Genomic DNA, 19,324 nt, shown 5'->3' on the forward strand with positions numbered 1-19,324 from the left:
GGGGTTAGGGGAGGGCAGGGGTAGTTTCTGGCTCCACCTATGTCCTCTACTTGCCAAAAGCAGCAGGGTTTGACTTTGACAGGGATCACAGCACCAGCTGGGTGGAGGAGAGAATTCATATGGTCAACAGTATGACAGGATGGATAGAGTCAGAAATCAGGAAGAGCTACAGGGATTGGAGAGACAGAAGGAGAAGGATGGGTACATAGATACATATATGTAGAGATGGAATCACCATGGTTTTATTCAATCTGAAATCTACAATTGTTACTGACTTTGACCTAAAATGTCCAATTTTCTGAATAGCCAGTTGGGTGGAAGATGGTTCACAGTCTCTTGAGTGGGGGAAAGAAGAAGAGAGAATGAGACAGAAAGAGAAAGAGAGAAAAGGTGAGTGAGAGAGCGAGAGTGAGAGAGAGAGCGAGAGAGAGAGGGATGAATGGAGGGATAGTTGTAGTTGTATCCATGGAGGCACCATCTAGCGTCTTCAGTTGGTTTACACTGATTCCCCCCTCAGGCCCCATCTCCAGCTGGTACTGCTATCACTGTGGGACCCACCTGACAACCCAGCACACACACACTCACACACACACCCGACACCCCAGCACACACACACTCACACACACACCCGACACCCCAGCACACACAAACTCACACACACACCCGGCACCCCAGCACACACACACTCACACACACACACCCGACCCCAAAGCACACACACACTCACACACACACCCGACCCCCCAGCACACACAAACTCACACACATACCCGACCCCCCAGCACACACAAACTCACACACACACCCGACCACCCCAGCACACACACACTCACACACACACCCGATTCCCCAGGACACACAAACTCACACACACACCCGACCCCCCAGCACACACACACTCACAAACACACCCGACCCCAAAGCACACACAAACTCACACACACACCCGACCCCCCAGCACACACAAACTCACACACATACCCGACCCCAAAGCACACACAAACTCACACGCGACCCCCCAGCACACACAAACTCACACACATACCCGACCCCCCAGCACACACAAACTCACACTCACACCCGACACCCAGCACACACAAACTCACACACACACCCGACCCCCCAGCACACACACACAAACTCACACACACACCCGACACCCCAGCACACACAAAATCACACACACACAGCCTCCTATTTATAACACCCATTAAATCCAGATTCCAGACCAGGTTGAACTAAAGTCATGTTCACATGCTCACCAGGCCACTGGCTGATAGTGACAAATACCCCCCCACACACTGAGGGTCCACAGTACCTACACCTCCCACACACACACTGAGGGTCCACAGTACCTCCACCTGCCACACACACACACGCACACACACACACACACACACACACACACACACACACACACACACAGATATTGCAACGTTAGCTCAGTTAATAAAGAATACATTCCAAGCACACACTCAGAGCCATAAACCTGGGAAATCAACAAGGACCCTCCCCTTCTCTCTCACTCACTCACTCACTCACACACACACACACACACACACACACACACACACACACACACACACACACAAACACACGCACACGACCCATCACATCCTGGTTAGAAATCAACAACTCCTTTTGTTCTTGAGTCTCTCCCTTTTCGGTGCCTCAGTCTACCTCCCTACACCACTCCCCTCAATCCAGACTTACCCTCCTTTCCATACCTTCCTTCCCTCTCTCTCTTCCTTCCCTGTTCTCTCCTCTCCTCGCTGTGTGTTTAATCAGCCTCCATTAATACCTGCATTCCAACAGCCTGAGGAATGTCTTAACAATGTAGTTCTGTTCCTCTTCCTACAACCACAGCTACTGAGAGAGGGGGGGGAGACAGGGAGAGACGTTGATAAAGAGGTGGGGAGAGAGCGGGGTGGGGGTGGAGTGGGAGACAGGGAGAGATGTTGATAAAGAGGTGGGGAGAGGGCGGGGTGGGGGGGGAGAGGGAGACAGGGAGAGAGGTTGATAAAGAGGTGGGGAGAGGGCGAGGGGGGGGGGGGAGAGGGAGACAGGGAGAGAGGTTGATAAAGAGGTGGGGAGAGGGTGGGGGGGTGGAGAGGGAGACAGGGAGAGAGGTTGATAAAGAGGTGGGGAGAGGGCGGGGTGGGGGGGGAGAGGGAGACAGGGAGAGAGGTTGATAAAGAGGTGGGGAGAGGGTGGGGGGGTGGAGAGGGAGACAGGGAGAGAGGTTGATAAAGATGTGGGGAGAGGGGGAGGGGGAGGAAGGGGAGAGATGTGGGGAGAGGGCGAGGGGGGGGGGAGAGGGAGACAGGGAGAGATGTTGATAAAGAAGTGGGGAGAGGGCGAGAGGGAGGGGGGAGAGATGTGGGGAGAGGGCGAGAGGGAGGGGGGAGAGATGTGGGGAGAGGGCGAGGGGGGGGGGAGAGGGAGACAGGGAGAGAGGTTGATAAAGAAGTGGGGAGAGGGCGAGAGGGAGGGGGGAGAGATGTGGGGAGAGGGCGAGAGGGAGGGGGGGGAGGGAGATAGGTAGAGATGTTGATAAAGAAGTGGGGAGAGGGCGAGAGGGAGGGGGGAGAGATGTGGGGAGAGGGCGAGAGGGAGGGGGGAGAGGGAGACAGGGAGAGATGTTGATAAAGAGGTGGGAGTGGGCGAGGAGGAGGAAGGGGGAGAGATGTGGGGTAGTGCGGCAGTATACTGCCCTTCGGCAGAAAACACTTTAAATTCAGACACACAGTATTGAATAGAATACTCCTACCTCTCTCAGACAGACACTCAGGCACTATTAGGTACACAATAAAACAACCAGGAGTATCCCTTACATAGTGTCACTCACTCCAGTAACACAGTCACCCACATCAGCTATGCCAGCTGTATCAGTCAGGGCAGAAGTAGAGAGAACCAGTAGCACCAACAACGGCCTGATCTGCCTCCCTTGTGAGAGGCCTTATTAATGAACATGTGTCCTCTCTGGCCCTTTGATTAACCAGTTCAACCCTGACACACTGTTCAGTATGCGCCGGCACGGACGCACCCACACACACCGCCCATTAACACACACACACACACCCCAACTGCCCCTGCACACGCTCACTGATGCCTGACTGACGAGGAGGGTCCGCATTAGAGGTCGACCGATTAATTAGGGCCGATTTCAAGTTTTCATAACAATCGGAAATCTGTATTTTTGGGTGCCAAATTTTTTTTAACCTTTATTTAACTAGGCAAGTCAGTTAAGAACACATTCTTATTTTCAATTACGGCCTAGGAACGGTGGGTTAACTGCCTCGTTCAGGGGCAGAACGACAGATTATCACCTTGTCAGCTCGGGGGAACTAATCTTGCAACCTTACAGTTAACTAGTCCAACGCAATAACGCCCTGCCTCTCTCTCGTTGCAAACCACAAGGAGACTGCCTGTTACGCGAATGCAGTAAGCCAAGGTAAGTTGCTAGCTAGCATTAAACTTATCTTATAAAAAACAATCAATCATAATTACTAGTTAACTACACATGGTTGATGATATTACTAGATATTATCTAGCGTGTCCTTCGTTGCATATAATCTGACTGAGCATACAAGTATCTAAGTATCTGATTGAGCAGTGGTAGGCAGAAGCAGGCGCGTAAACATTCCTTCAAACAGCACTTTCATGCGTTTTGCCAGCAGCACTTCGTTGTGCGTCAAGCATTGCGCTGTTTATGACTTCAAGCCTATCAACTCCCAAGATGAGGCTGGTGTGACCGAAGTGAAATGGCTGGCTAGTTAGCGCACGCTATTAGCGTTTCAAACGTCACTCGCTCTGAGCCTTCTAGTAGTTGTTCCCCTTGCTCTGCATGGGTAACGCTGCTTCGATGGTGGCTGTTACACTGGCAATACTAAAGTGCCTATAAGAACATCCAATAGTCAAAGGTATATGAAATACAAATGGTATACAGAGAAATAGTCCTATAATAACTACAACCTAAAACTTCTTACCTGGGAATATTGAAGACTCTTGTTAAAAGGAACCACCAGCTTTCATATGTTCTCATGTTCTGAGCAAGGAACTGAAACGTTAGCTTTCTTACATAGCACATATTGCACTTTTACTTTCTTCTCCAACACTTTGTTTTTGCATTATTTAAACCAAATTGAACATGTTTCATTATTTACTTGAGGCTAAATTGATTTTATTGATGTATTATATTAAGTTAAAATAAGTGTTCATTCAGTATTGTTGTAATTGTCAATATTACAAATAAATAAATAAAAATCGTCAGATTAATAGGTATCTGCTTTTTTGGTCCTCCAATAATCGGTATCGGCTTTGAAAAATCATATTCGGTCGACCTCTAGTCCGCATCGTTCATTACCATGGCTACGGAGACACCCAGTGGGGTGGGGCTTTAGGGAGGGTTATGAGAATAATAGGATGCTGTTTTAGTGGTACCTGGTGTTCTCTCTCTCTCAATCTGGGCCCTAAACCTTCCATGTCCTTTCCCTATACCATTCCCCCTTAATGAACTTTAACATTATCATCGTGATCCATCCGTCCAGGGAGAAAGCAAGATGGACGCCCATAAGGGGCATTTCAATTACTTTAGTCCTTCATAACAACAGGCATGAATCAATTAGGAGTCTCTTAAGTCCAACATCACTGGTGGAATTACCATCCATCACATAGATCAGATGGGCAAGTCATTTTGAATAATTTAGCATTACGGAGTCGTAACCGAAATTGGATCCTATCGATTCAATATTAAATATGATTTTGGACAACGCAAGATAGTTCTTCCTAGTGCTGGATTGGATCAGATGAAATCAACTATGAAATGATATGATACTCTACTTATGTAGCACCACAGTAATATAAACTAATAAAAGAGAAATCTAGGTATTCAATTCAGTTCTGTGCTTCGAAGACCATTCACTCAGAAAGACAATAAGAGCCAAATCTGGCACAGGCATGTTCATTGAAGAAGACCCCTTAGGGCTTAAACAGATCTGTACAATAACAACAAGCCCAAGGCTTTCCTCTGTGGGTGAGATGACATAGAGTGAGAGACAGAGAGACAGAGAGACAGAGAGACAGAGAGACAGACAGACAGACAGAGTGATAGAGTGATAGAGACAGAGTGTGAGACAGAATGAGAGAGTGTGTAGGAGAGGGTGAGAGAGAGAGAGAGAGAGAGAGAGAGAGAGAGAGAGAGAGAGGGGGTGAGTGAGTGAGTGAGGGTGAGAGAGAGAGTGACAGTGAGAGAGTGAGTGAGTGAGAGAGAGAGAGAGAGAGAGAGAGAGAGAGAGAGAGAGAGAGAGAGAGAGAGAGAGAGAGAGAGAGAGAGAGAGAGAGAGTGGTCCTGGGGTCCTGGGGCTCTGTTCACAAACACAAACACATCCCAGGACAGCAGCACAATTAGACCCAACCAAATCATGAGAAAACAAAAAGATAATTACTTGACCCATTGGAAAGAATTAACAAAAAAACAGAGCAAACTAGAATGCTATTTGGCCCTAAACAGAGAGTACACAGTGGCAGAATACCTGACCACTGTGACTGACCCAAACTTAAGGAAAGCTTTGACTATGTACAGACTTAGTGAGCGTAGCCTTGCTATTGAGAAAGGCCGCCGTAGGCAGACCTGGCTCTCAAGAGAAGACAGGCTATGTGCTCACTGCCCACAAAATGAGGTGGAAACTGAGCTGCACTTCCTAACCTCCTGCCCAATGTATGACCATACTAGAGAGACATATTTCCCTCAGATTACACAGATCCACAAAGAATTCAACCAGTGAAGAACACCATATTTATGCTTATTTATTTTCCCTTGTGTACTTTAACCATTTGTACATTGTTACAACACTGTATATATATAATATGACATTTGTAATGTCTTTATTGTTTTGAAACTTCTGTATGTGTAATGTTAACTGTTATTTTTTTATTGTTTATTTCACTTTTGTATATTATCTACCTCACTTGCTTTGGCAATGTTAACACATGTTTCCCATGCCAATAAAGCTCCTTTAATTGAATTGACATGTGAGTGAGTGAGTGAGTGAGTGAGTGAGTGAGTGAGTGAGTGAGTGAGTGAGTGAGTGAGTGAGTGAGTGAGAGAGAGAGAGAGAGAGAGTGAGAGAGAGAGAAAGAGAGAGAGAGAGAGAGACAGAGAGAGAGCGAGAGAGAGAGACAGAGAGAGAGAGAGAGAGAGAGAGAGAATGCCATAGAGTTAAAGCTCAGACTGTCTGCCAACTCTTATAGAGAAATGACATGTCAGTTAACTGTGTTATCTGTGGGAATCACCGGCACTTCAAACCCCTCCGGCCTGATTACCATTATTTATTAGTGGGAATGTCAATCAAACTTGGAATGAAATCACGATCTGAGACCTCCCGCTGTCACCCTGCTGTGGATCCTATTGTGGTGGTGATTAGCAACAGACGGTCCAGGAACTCATCTCTGATCTGTCTCTGGCATAGAGAAGAGATGTAAAGGGACAGAGGAGGACAGGAAAGATGGAGGAGAGGAGTGTGATAGACAGGGGTAACAGAGTGTAAGAGGGACAGAGGGGTAGAGTGGTGAAAGAGAGAGAAAGAGAGGGGTGTGATAGAGGTAAATGGGTAGAGAAGGTAAGACAGACAGATAACTGTGAACTGTAAATGAAGAGAAAGACAGGTAGAAGAGAGAGAAAGACAGATAGAAGAGAGAGAAAGACAGATAGAAGAGAGAGAAAGACAGACAGAAGAGGGAGAAAGACAGATAGAAGAGAGAGAAAGACAGATAGAAGAGAGAGAAAGACAGATAGAAGAGAGAGAAAGACAGGTAGAAGAGAGAGAAGGACAGATTGAAGAGAGAGAAAGACAGGTAGAAGAGAGAGAAAGACAGAAGAGAGAGAAAGACAGATAGAAGAGAGAGAAAGACAGACAGAAGAGGGAGAAAGACAGATAGAAGAGAGAGAAAGACAGGTAGAAGAGAGAAAAGAGAAAGACAGATAGAAGAGAGAGAAAGACAGATAGAAGAGAGAGAAAGACAGGTAGAAGAGAGAGAAGGACAGATTGAAGAGAGAGAAAGACAGGTAGAAGAGAGAGAAGGACAGATAGAAGAGAGAGAAGGACAGGTAGAAGAGAGAGAAAGACAGGTAGAAGAGAGAGAAAGACAGATAGAAGAGAGAGAAAGACAGATAGAAGAGAGAGAAAGACAGATAGAAGAGAGAGAAAGACAGGTAGAAGAGATAGAAAGACAGATAGAAGAGAGAGAAAGACAGGTAGAAGAGAGAGAAGAGAAAGACAGATAGAAGAGAGAGAAATACAGATAGACAGGTAGAAGAGAGAGAAGGACAGATTGAAGAGAGAGAAAGACAGGTAGAAGAGAGAGAAGGACAGATAGAAGAGAGAGAAGGACAGGTAGAAGAGAGAGAAAGACAGGTAGAAGAGAGAGAAAGACAGATAGAAGAGAGAGAAAGACAGATAGAAGAGAGAAAGACAGATAGAAGAGAGAGAAAGACCGATAGAAGAGAGAGAAAGACAGATAGAAGAGAGAGAAAGACAGATAGAAGAGAGAGAAAGACAGATAGAAGAGAGAGAAAGACCGATAGAAGAGAGAGAAAGAGGTAGAAGAGAGAGTAAGACAGATAGAAGAGAGAGAAAGACAGATAGAAGAGAGAGAAAGACCGATAGAAGAGAGAGAAAGAGGTAGAAGAGAGAGAAAGACAGATAGAAGAGAGAGAAAGACCGATAGAAGAGAGAGAAAGACCGATAGAAGAGAGAGAAAGAGGTAGAAGAGAGAGAAAGACAGATAGAAGAGAGAGAAAGACAGATAGAAGAGAGAGAAAGACCGATAGAAGAGAGAGAAAGAGGTAGAAGAGAGAGAAAGACAGATAGAAGAGAGAGAAAGACAGATAGAAGAGAGAGAAAGACCGATAGAAGAGAGAGAAAGACAGGTAGAAGAGAGAGAAAGACAGATAGAAGAGAGAGAATACATGAGTATTCACACCCCTTTGCTATGACACTCCAAACTGAGTTCAGGCGCATTCCGTTTCCTCTGATCATACTTGAGATGTTGCTACAACTTGATTGGAGTCCACCTGTGGCCAATAAAATAGTTTGGACATAATTTAGAAATGCACCTTTCTGTATAAGATCCCACAGTTGACAGTGCATGACAGAGCAAAAACTATACCATGAAGTCCAGGGAACTGTCCGTAGAGCTCCAAGAGAGAATAGTGATGAGGCATATATCTGGGCAAGGGTATAAAACAATTTCTAGTGTTGAAAGGTTCCAAGAGTACACTGGTCTCCAAAAAATATGGATCTACCCAGACTCTGCCTAAAGCAGGCTGTCCAACCAAACTGAGCAACTGGGCAAGACGGACCTTGGTTAGGGAGGAGACCAAAAACCCATTGACCACTCTGACAGAACTACAGAGTTCCTTGGCTGAGATGGGAGAACCTTCCAGAAGGACAACTCTCTACAGCACTTTACCAATCTGGGCTTTATGGGAGTGGCGAGACAGAAGCCACTCCTGAGAAAAAGGCACATGACAGCACGCCTGGAGTTTGCAAAAAGGCACATGAAAGTCTCTGAGAGCGTAAGGCAAAATATTCTGTGGTCTAATGAGACATCCAGCTCATCACCGTCTAACACTATACCTCCCGTGAAACATGGTGGTGGTAGCATCATGCTATGGCCATGCTTTTCAGTGGCAGGGACTGGGAGACTGGAAGGTGTCACAGGAAGGCCAAAAATATCATCAAGGACAACAACCACCCGAGCCACTGCCTGTTCACACCACTCAGAGAGGCTGCTGCCTACACTGAGACCCAATCAATGGCTACTTTAATAAATGGATCACTAGTCACTTTAAACAATGCCACTTTTTAAATAATGCCACTTTAATAATGTTTACACATTTTACATTACCCATATCATATGTATATACTGTATTTTATACCATCTACTGCACCTTGCCTATGCCGCTCAGCCATCGCTCTTCCACATATTTATATGTACATATTCTCATTCACCCCTTTAGATTTGTGTGTATTAGGTAGTTGTTGTGGAATTGTTAGATTACTTGTTAGATATTACTGCACTGTCGGAATTAGCATGTAGCATTTCGTATCACTCGCATTAACATCTGCTAAAATGTTATTTTATTTTGATTTGACAAAGTATTGACTCACGGGTGTGAATACTTATGTAAATTAGATATTTCTGTATTTAATTTTCAATAAATTTGCAAAACTTTCTAAAAACATGTTTTCACGTTGTCATTACGGAATATTGTGTGTAGATGGATGAGAAAAAAAATATTTTTCATTAATTTGGTATTCAGGCTGTAACACAACAAAATGTGTAATTGGTCAAGGGGTATGAATACTTTCTGAAGGTACTGTATGTAAGACAAAGAAAGGGGTTAAGGAGGTGAGAGAGGCAGAGAGGTGAGAGAGGTAGAGAGGTAGAGAGGTGAGAGAGATAGAGAGGTGAGAGAGGTGAGAGAGGTAGAGAAGTGAGAGAGGTAGAGAGGTGAGAGAGGTAGAGCGGTGAGAGAGGTAGAGAGGTAAGAGAGGTAGAGCGGTGAGAGAGGTAGAGAGGTGAGAGAGGTAGAGAGGTGAGAGAGGTAGAGAGGTGAGAGAGGTAGAGAAGTGAGAGAGGTAGAGAGGTGAGAGAGGTAGAGCGGTGAGAGAGGTAGAGCGGTGAGAGAGGTAGAGAGGCGAGAGAGGTAGAGAAGTGAGAGAAGTAGAGAGGTAGAGAGGTAGATAGGTGATAGAGGTAGAGAGGTGAGAGAGGTGGAGAGGTAGAGAGGTGAGAGAGGTAGAGAGGTAGAGAGGTAGAGAGGTGAGAGAGGTAGAGAGGTGAGAGAGGTAGAGAGGTGAGAGAGGTGAGAGAGGTAGAGAGGTGAGAGAGGTAGAGAGGTGAGAGAGGTAGAGAGGTAGAGAGGTGATAGAGGTAGAGAGGTAGAGAGGTGAGATAGGTAGAGAGGTGAGAGAGGTAAAGAGGTAGAGAGGTAGAGAGGTGATAGAGGTAGAGAGGTAGAAAGGTGAGAGAGGTAGAGAGGCAGAGGGGTAGAGAGGTGAGATAGGTAGAGAGGTAGAGAGGTGAGAGAGGTAGAGAGGTAGAGAGGTGAGATAGGTAGAGAGGTAGAGAACACCCTGTGACTTGAGGAGGATATTAACTGTGTTTCCTCTGTAACTCTATCCCACCACTGTCTGTCTCTGTTAAAGTCAAGTTCACACAGGCTTTATTGGTCATGGTGGAGAGAGAAGGGGGCTATGGAGCTGTGGTCGTCCTGGGAGAGGAGCGGAGGTAAGCTACACCTCCAACAAACAAAGACAGTGGGTTTGGACATACTACACTGTAGTGGACATACGATCTGTTCCCTGATGTTACACTACTGTACCTTCACTGTAGTGGACATACGATCTGTTTCCTGATGTTACACTACTGTACCTTCACTGTAGTGGACATACGATCTGTTTCCTGATGTTACACTACTGTACCTTCACTGTAGTGGACATACGATCTGTTTCCTGATGTTACACTACTGTACCTTCACTGTAGTGGACATACGATCTGTTCCCTGATGTTACACTACTGTATCTTCACTGTAGTGAACATACAATCTGTTTCCTGATGTTACACTACTGTACCTTCACTGTAGTGGACATACGATCTGTTCCCTGATGTTACACTACTATACCTTCACTGTAGTGGACATACGATCTGTTCCTGATGTTACACTACTGTACCTTCACTGTAGTGGACATACGATCTGTTCCCTGATGTTACACTACTATACCTTCACTGTAGTGGACATACGATCTGTTTCCTGATGTTACACTACTGTACCTTCACTGTAGTGGACATACGATCTGTTTCCTGATGTTACACTACTATACCTTCACTGTAGTGAACATACAATCTGTTTCCTGATGTTACACTACTGTACCTTCACTGTAGTGGACATACGATCTGTTTCCTGATGTTACACTACTGTACCTTCACTGTAGTGGACATACGATCTGTTTCCTGATGTTACACTACTGTACCTTCACTGTAGTGGACATACGATCTGTTCCCTGATGTTACACTACTATACCTTCACTGTAGTGGACATACGATCTGTTTCCTGATGTTACACTACTGTACCTTCACTCTCAGCTAACGCACCGGGAAGCCCCATTTCTCACAGAGAGCGACCTTAACTCAGACTTGGGAAATATGTATACTAGAGGTCGACCGATTATGATTTTTCAACGCCGATACCGATTATTGGAGGACCAAAAAAGCAGATACCGATTAATCGGCCGATTTTTATGTATATATTTGTAATAATGACAATTACAACAATAGTGAATTAACAATGAACACCTTTATTTTAACTTAATATAATACATCAATTTAGTCTCAAATAAATAATGAAACATGTTCAATTTGGTTTAAATAATGCAAAAACACAGTGTTGGAGAAGAAAGTAAAAGTGCAATATGTGCCATGTAAGAAAGCTAACATTTCAGTTCCTTGCTCAGAACATGAGAACATATGAAAGCTGGTGGTTCCTTTTAACACGAGTCTTCAATATTCCCAGGTAAGAAGTTTAGGTTGTAGTTATTATAGAAATTATAGGACTATTTCTCTCTATACCATTTGTATTTCATATACCTTTGACTATTGGATGTTCTAATAGGTACTCTAGTATTGCCAGCCTCATCTTGGGAGTTGATAGGCTTGAAGTCATAAACAGCGCAATGCTTGAAGCACAGCGAAGAGCTGCTGGCAAATGGAGGAAAGTGCTGTCTGAATGAATGCTTACGAGCTTGCTGCTGCCTACCACCGCTCAGTCAGACTGCTCTATCAAATATCAAATTATAGACTAAATTCTAATATAATAACACACAGAAATACGAGCCTTAGGGCATTCATTTGGTCAAATCCGGAAACTATCACTTCGAAAAAACAAAACATTCTCTCAGTGAAATATGGAACCGTTCTGTATTTTATCTAACGGGTGGCATCCATAAGTCTAAATACTGCTGTTACATTGCACAACCTTCTATGTCTGATATGTAAAATTCTGGCAAATTAGTTCGCAACGAGCCAGGCGGCCCAAACTGTTGCATATACCCTGACTCTGCGTGCAATGAACGCAAGAGAAGTGACACAAATATATACTTGTGCATTGATTTTAAGAAAGACATGGATGTTTATGGTTAAGTACATTGGTGCAACGACAGTGCTTTTTTCGCGAATGCGCTTGTTAAATCCCCCGTTTGGTGAAGTAGGCTATGATTCAATGATAAATTAACAGGCACCACATTATGCGATTATATGCAACGCAGGACACGCTAGATAAACTAGCAATATCCTCAACCATGTGTAGTTAACTATAGATTATGTTAAGATTGATTGTTTTTTATAACATAAGTTTAATGCTAGCAAGCAGCTTACCTTGGCTCCTTGCTGCCCTCGCATAACAGATGGTCAGCCTGCCATGCAGTCTCCTCGTGGAGTGCAATGTAATCGGCCATAATCGGTGTCCAAAAATGCAGATTACCAATTGTTATGAAAATTTGAAATCGGCCCTAATTAATTGGCCATTCCGATTAATCGGTCGACCTCTACTGTATACAAACACACACACACACACACACACACACACACACACACACACACACAGTGACAAAAACATATGTATACAGTACAGTACACTTTCATACACACACAAGCTGAAATTGGTGTGAACACACACATGATCACACACACACATTCCCTCCTGTATGCTTCGAGTCTGTCTCTCTCTTCCACCTCTCCTTCTGCTCTACCTCTCTTCCTATTCCACCGCTCCATCTCTCCTCCTGTTCCACCTATCCTCCTGCTCCACCTGTCCTCGTGTTCCACCGCTTCATCTCTCCTCCTGTTCCACCTGTCCTCCTGCTTCACCTGTCCTCCTGTTCCACCGCTTCATCTCTCCTCCTGTTCATCCTGTCCTCCTGCTTCACCTGTCCTCCTGCTCCACCTGTCCTCCTGTTCCACCGCTTCATCTTTCCTCCTGTTCCACCTGTCCTCCTGCTTCACCTTTCCACCTGCTCCATCTGTCCTCCTGCTCCATCTCTCCTCCTGTTCCACCGCTTCATCTCTCCTCCTGTTCCACCTGTCCTCCTGCTTCACCTGTCCTCCTGCGACCTGTCCACCCGCTCCATCTGTCCTCCTGCTCCATCTGTCCTCCTGCTCCATCTCTCCTCCTGCTCCTCCTCTCCGTGAATAATTTATATAGCAGGGTTTGTCAAACAGTGAGGTTAACCATGTCCAGCTAACCATTAACTACATTATGAAGCAGGAGAAATGTCTCACACAGAGGAATGTGTATGTTCTCCTTTAACAGAATGGGACAACATTGAACTGGAGATTGGAGATGAAAGAAGAAAAAATAGTAATAATAGTAGTAAATCCCTGCATCACACACACACACACACACACACACACACACACACACACACACACACACACACACACACATACACACACACACACACACACACACACACACACACACACACACACACACACACACACACACACACACACACACACACACACACACACACACACACACACACACACACACACACACACACACACACACACACACACACACACACACACACACAGCTCTTTAGCCTGGTGAACTCTCTGTCACATTCCATGGGATGGCGATAAGATTGAAAAGAACCCCTGTTACACAACTGCCATTTGTTGACCACTCCTTAAGCTTAACAGGGCTGCCACTGACTGACTGACGAGGGGCAACAACTCACTCAGCAAGGGGTGTGTTCAGACACACAACCTCCACTCACACTCTCTCCAAAACCTTAGTCTACCATGTAAAGACCACTCCCAAACACAGCTCTAATGCGAGTCCTGAAACAGCCATGTTGGTCAGGGGGGAAACACACAAGGTCTACTAACTGTCTATGCAGCCTTCCTCTAGTTCCGTCCTCAGCCTGTAGCATGCTGCATGGTGTGAAAGGACACAGGGTGGGAGAGGAGAGGGGTTCGTGTTTGAGAAGGGTTCTACAACTGCTGTTGAGGCAACTGTTGACGTCTGAGAAGCAACAACTTGAGAAGCTCCCACAGGACCCAAGACCCAGCTCAGAACAGGCAGACAGACAGGGGAGACGGGGGATGTCCAGAGGGGTTAGGGTTTCTTGTCTGCCGGTAAACTGAAGATCATGGGGTTTTCCACAGACTTCCTAATTGGTATTCCTAATTCTGACTTTTCGCACGTGTGTGTGTGTGTGTGTGTGTGTGTGTGTGTGTGTGTGTGTGAGCGTGTGTGCATCTCACTCTTTCAGTCTGAACAAACCAGGAACAACTGCTGACCAAGAAACATGAGTGGGGGTTGCCATGTTGTAGCAATAGATGGAATTTGTAGGCCATGATCCTTCCTCTCTCTCCCACTCTGCCTGACACATATTTATATGTAGCTCTAATAGCCAAACCCTCCTCTCTGTGTGTGCTGAATGCCTAAAAAGCCCCATGGATCCTGAATGAAGGCTCTTTGGCGCAGCATGTTTCTACTGCACTCCCACTAAATGCATCGGCAGCACTTAACCTTGTCTCCCCGAATAGCTTTTGAATCTTAAATGTTCCTTGCAATACAGCCCCCCAACCCCCATTCCTTCTCCTTTCAAGGCTGCACTTGAAATGACCTACGACCCCCCGGACACCTCTCTTCACTATCATCATCATCTGTATCATCTTCCTCCCTTGAGACAACAAAACAATCGGGAACTGCAGTAACACAAGTCAGCTGTAATCACCCCTCGTCCCATCCCTTGATCTCATCCTCTCTGTTTCCTTCCTCCCCTTAAAAACCCATGAAGCCACTAATGACAAGACAGCCTTGAAGCAGCAACCATGGAGAAATCAAAGGCACTAGTAGTCAGCTTCCTCTCTCCGTATCTCTCCCTCTCTCCCTAATCTCTCTCTGTCCCTCTAACCTCTCTTCCTCCCTCCCCAATCTCTCTCTGTCCCTCTCCTTCTCTTTTAACCCTGTAGTGTGTTTACTGTTTAAGACTGTTGTGTTGGATGGAATAGAACACAGAGAGAGAGAGAGAGAGAGAGAATAAAAGAAAGAAAGAAAGACAGAGAATGAAAGAGAGAGAGAGAGGAGAGAAAGAGAAAGAGAAAGAAATAGAGAGAAAGAAAGAAAGAAAGAAAGAGAGAGAAAGAAAGAGAGAGAGAGAGAGAGAGAAAGAGAGAGAGAAAGAGAGAGAGAGAGAGAGAGAGAGAGAGAGAGAGAGAGGTGAACAAACACTGGGATGTTTGCTGAGGAAACAGAGAGGGAAGGGGTGTGTCTTATTTTTAAGTAATTAAAAAATAAGTCCTAAAGCTGGGGTCAAACATCTTCTAGGTTGGATTTAAAAACATCCCAGGCCAGCACCCTATCCAACGCACACATCACAGCAGGACCTTCCTCCCAGTATCCTCTCTGGGCTGTGCACAAAAGCAGTAGCTCCAAACACAACACAGTAAATCACCACAAACATCAATACACATCAACGACTCCCTCCAGTGAGCCACCATTACCCAAAACAAAAAAGGTCTAGAGCGAGGGAGGAGAAGAAGGGAGGATGGAGACAGAGGGAGAGAGACAGAGACAGACACGAGATAGGGTAAGAGAGAAATTAGAACAGTGACCAGGTTAATCCAAACTATTAAAGCATGTGTTTATGGATGTGTGTGTGTGTGTGTGTGTGTGTGTGTGTGTGTGTGTGTGTGTGTGTGTGTGTGTGTGTGTGTGTGTGTGTGTGTGTGTGTGTGTGTGTGTGTGTGTGTGTGTGTGTGTGTGTCCGCATCCCAGCATTCTAATCATGGCTCTAGCTGCTCTTTTTGAAGACCTTTGATGATATTAGGATGAAAAGCTCTGAGGAGTGTTTCTGTGAACCACATCCTCCGCTAGCTGACTTCAAACTAGGATTAACCCCGTGAAACCTGTCATTTTATAACCAGATGCCCACCGTTGCCTGCCTGCCTGCTGCCAATTCACCAACTGGGCTGTTAGAATTCCCCCTGTGGGGTTTCACAGAGAACAAACAACAGAGATAAGAAAGAGCACTAGTTTGGATTTGAAAAGGTTAGGACGACTTAAACCCTGTCCACAGTAACGCTCATCCACTATCATGAGGATTTATGCAGAAAGATTAAACCCCGTCCACAGTAACGCTCATCCACTATCATGAGGATTTATGCAGAAAGATTAAACCCCGTCCACAGTAACGCTCATCCACTATCATGAGGATTTATGCAGAAAGATTAAACCCCGTCCACAGTAACGTTCATCCACTATCATGAGGATTTATGCAGAAAGATTAAACCCCGTCCACAGTAACGCTCATCCACTATCATGAGGATTTATGCAGAAAGATTAAACCCTGTCCACAGTAACGCTCATCCACTATCATGAGGATTTATGCAGAAAGATTAAACCCCGTCCACAGTAACGCTCATCCACTATCATGAGGATTTATGCAGAAAGATTAAACCCCGTCCACAGTAACGCTCATCCACTATCATGAGGATTTATGCAGAAAGATTAAACCCCGTCCACAGTAACGCTCATCCACTATCATGAGGATTTATGCAGAAAGATTAAACCCCGTCCACAGTAACGCTCATCCACTATCATGAGGATTTATGCAGAAAGATTAAACCCCGTCCACAGTAACGCTCATCCACTATCATGAGGATTTATGCAGAAAGATTAAACCCCGTCCACAGTAACGTTCATCCACTATCATGAGGATTTATGCAGAAAGATTAAACCCCGTCCACAGTAACGCTCATCCACTATCATGAGGATTTATGCAGAAAGATTAAACCCCGTCCACAGTAACGTTCATCCACTATCATGAGGATTTATGCAGAAAGATTAAACCCCGTCCACAGTAACGCTCATCCACTATCATGAGGATTTATGCAGAAAGATTAAACCCCGTCCACAGTAACGCTCATCCACTATCATGAGGATTTATGCAGAAAGATTAAACCCCGTCCACAGTAACGCTCATCCACTATCATGAGGATTTATGCAGAAAGATTAAACCCCGTCCACAGTAACGCTCATCCACTATCATGAGGATTTATGCAGAAAGATTAAACCCCGTCCACAGTAACGCTCATCCACTATCATGAGGATTTATGCAGAAAGATTAAACCCCGTCCACAGTAACGCTCATCCACTATCATGAGGATTTATGCAGAAAGATTAATTGTTCCACTGCAATGTGGTCTACATGAACCCAGCAGAGAGTAACCACTACAGTGACATATATCACATGAAAGGAAAGCTGCCAAATCACTGAAATGCGGTGGATGTATGAATGGACCGGTGTAGTACGGTGTCTTGGTGGTGAATGGGGCCCAACGTTGTAAAGTCTTGTGTGTTTTTGGATTAGCACCATTGTGTTGTGAAGAGGCAGCCCCTCTCTGCCAGAGAAACAATGTTTGAATGCACAGACACTCAGGACGAGCTCCAACCTGTCCATAGGAATACCACTCATTACTATAGGACCTCAGAGTTCAGCTCCGTCTCCATCTATCTCCCCTCTAACCCAAACCCAGTGGAGAAGCATGAATCACCCAAACTAATAGCAGTCCCAGTGCTCCTGCACCTACAAAGGTAGGACCTTAATTTGAGCCAGTTTTCTACAGCAGGAAAACAATCCTTCAGCAAAAAGAAATGGGAATTCTTAAGTTAATTATAATTAATGGGCATTTTTGTTAATGGACATTTTCCAGAAAATTCTCAGCAACAAAAGAGTGATCAAATTAAGATCCTACATCTATCTGTACACCCCCAGGTTAAACGACAAAGGGGGCAAATACCAGCTCGCTCCCTCAAAACAGCCCTTATCGACCTGTCACTCAGAGTGGTGTTAGTTATAATTGTTTAGAGCTGTTGCACAATAAGAGGAATCTATATGGATCGTGTGTGTGTGTGTGTGTGTGTGTGTGTGTGTGTGCTAACTTAGAATACCATCAGCGCCCCTAAACCACTTAAAAAGAGCTTGAAGAAGCCCACTGGCTTTTATCTCCACTGGCTAAATGGCAGGCTTTTAATTTCTCTGCCCTAATACCATAATAATTACACATGGCAGCGTGGGGGGGGGGGGGGGGGGGGTTGATGCCGACGGGACAAGTAGAAATTAAAGCAAGGAAATTACTGGGGGAATTAAGGAGTTGATAGACAAAGGGTGGAAGCTCAGAGTTTCCTACAGCACCTTGAACTCAGCTGACGGCCTGTCTCCGCGATTCTCTCTGCCACCCTCCTCAGTGACCCACCCCCCACCTCACCCTTCCTCACCTGACCCCACCCTTCTCAGTGACCCCTCTCACCCTTCCTAACTCGACCCCACCCTTCTCAGTGAGCCCCCCCTCACCCTTCCTCACCCAACCCCACCCCCTCTCACCACAAGAGAGCAAGGCTGAGACAGTACAGCCAGCGACCACTTTTAGGACGTGAAAGCAGCAAAAGCACCTTTCTACCAACAAAACCCACCAACGTTTATCTAAACCCACACAACAAATTACAATAGACAACTGCTGTCACGCCCTGACCATAGAGAGCCCTTGTTTCTCTATGGTGTAGTAGGTTGTGACTAGGGGGTATTCTAGTTTATAATTTCTATGTTGTGTTCTAGTTTATATTTTCTATGTTGGTGTTTTGTATGATTCCAAATTAGAGGCAGCCGGTAATCGTTGTCTCTATTTGGGGATCATATTTAAGTAGCTATTTTTCCCACCTGTGTTTGTGGGATATTGTTTCGCGTTTGTGCACCACGTAGTCACGGTTAGTTGTTTGTTTATTGATATATTTAGTTTTTTGTTTTGGTTTCTCTTTGAATGAAATATGTGGAACTCAACATCCGCTGCGCCTTGGTCCCGTTCTTACGACAGCCGTGACAAATACTGCATACACCTACACGTGTTTCCCCCGACGGCAAGCTTCTGGAACTTCCAACACATCAAGTGCCTCAGAGCAAAGAACAGGTGTGATACAGTCATTTACTAGTTAAAAAGTAACTTTCCTAATCAGAAATAATCCTCAATCTGACAAATCTTTCTGATCCCTGTCTGGCATGACGTTGTTCTAGAAGTTTGGCTGTTGATGATTCTAACTCTGGGTGACATGGTATGGTGTGCCGAGGGAGACATTTCCAACCTGTACGGTTCAACCGGTCACAGGTCAATTGCATTGCCGTCAGTACAGGCATGCAAAGCACACTGGGACGGTCTTGATGTCATCACCGCATATTTGTGTCACGCACACTGT

At 45.3% G+C, this 19,324-nt stretch overlaps 2 protein-coding genes across 3 annotated transcripts in view; one reads left to right on the forward strand and one right to left on the reverse strand.

Moving 5' to 3' along the window:
• Window positions 1–19,324, reverse strand: part of bcam (basal cell adhesion molecule (Lutheran blood group)) — a 99,490-nt gene that overhangs the window by 77,652 nt on the left and 2,514 nt on the right. The window lies entirely within an intron of this gene.
• The window catches only part of LOC110537974 (adenosine receptor A1-like), a 48,284-nt gene continuing 47,772 nt past the window's right edge, over window positions 18,813–19,324 (forward strand). The window contains exon 1 of the mRNA XM_021624473.2: window positions 18,813–19,041. The gene's annotated coding sequence lies outside the window, so the exon portion shown is untranslated. The remainder of the gene's footprint in view (window positions 19,042–19,324) is intronic.

Source organism: Oncorhynchus mykiss, chromosome 2 (genome assembly GCF_013265735.2).
Source record: "Oncorhynchus mykiss isolate Arlee chromosome 2, USDA_OmykA_1.1, whole genome shotgun sequence".
Taxonomy (NCBI): domain Eukaryota; kingdom Metazoa; phylum Chordata; class Actinopteri; order Salmoniformes; family Salmonidae; genus Oncorhynchus; species Oncorhynchus mykiss.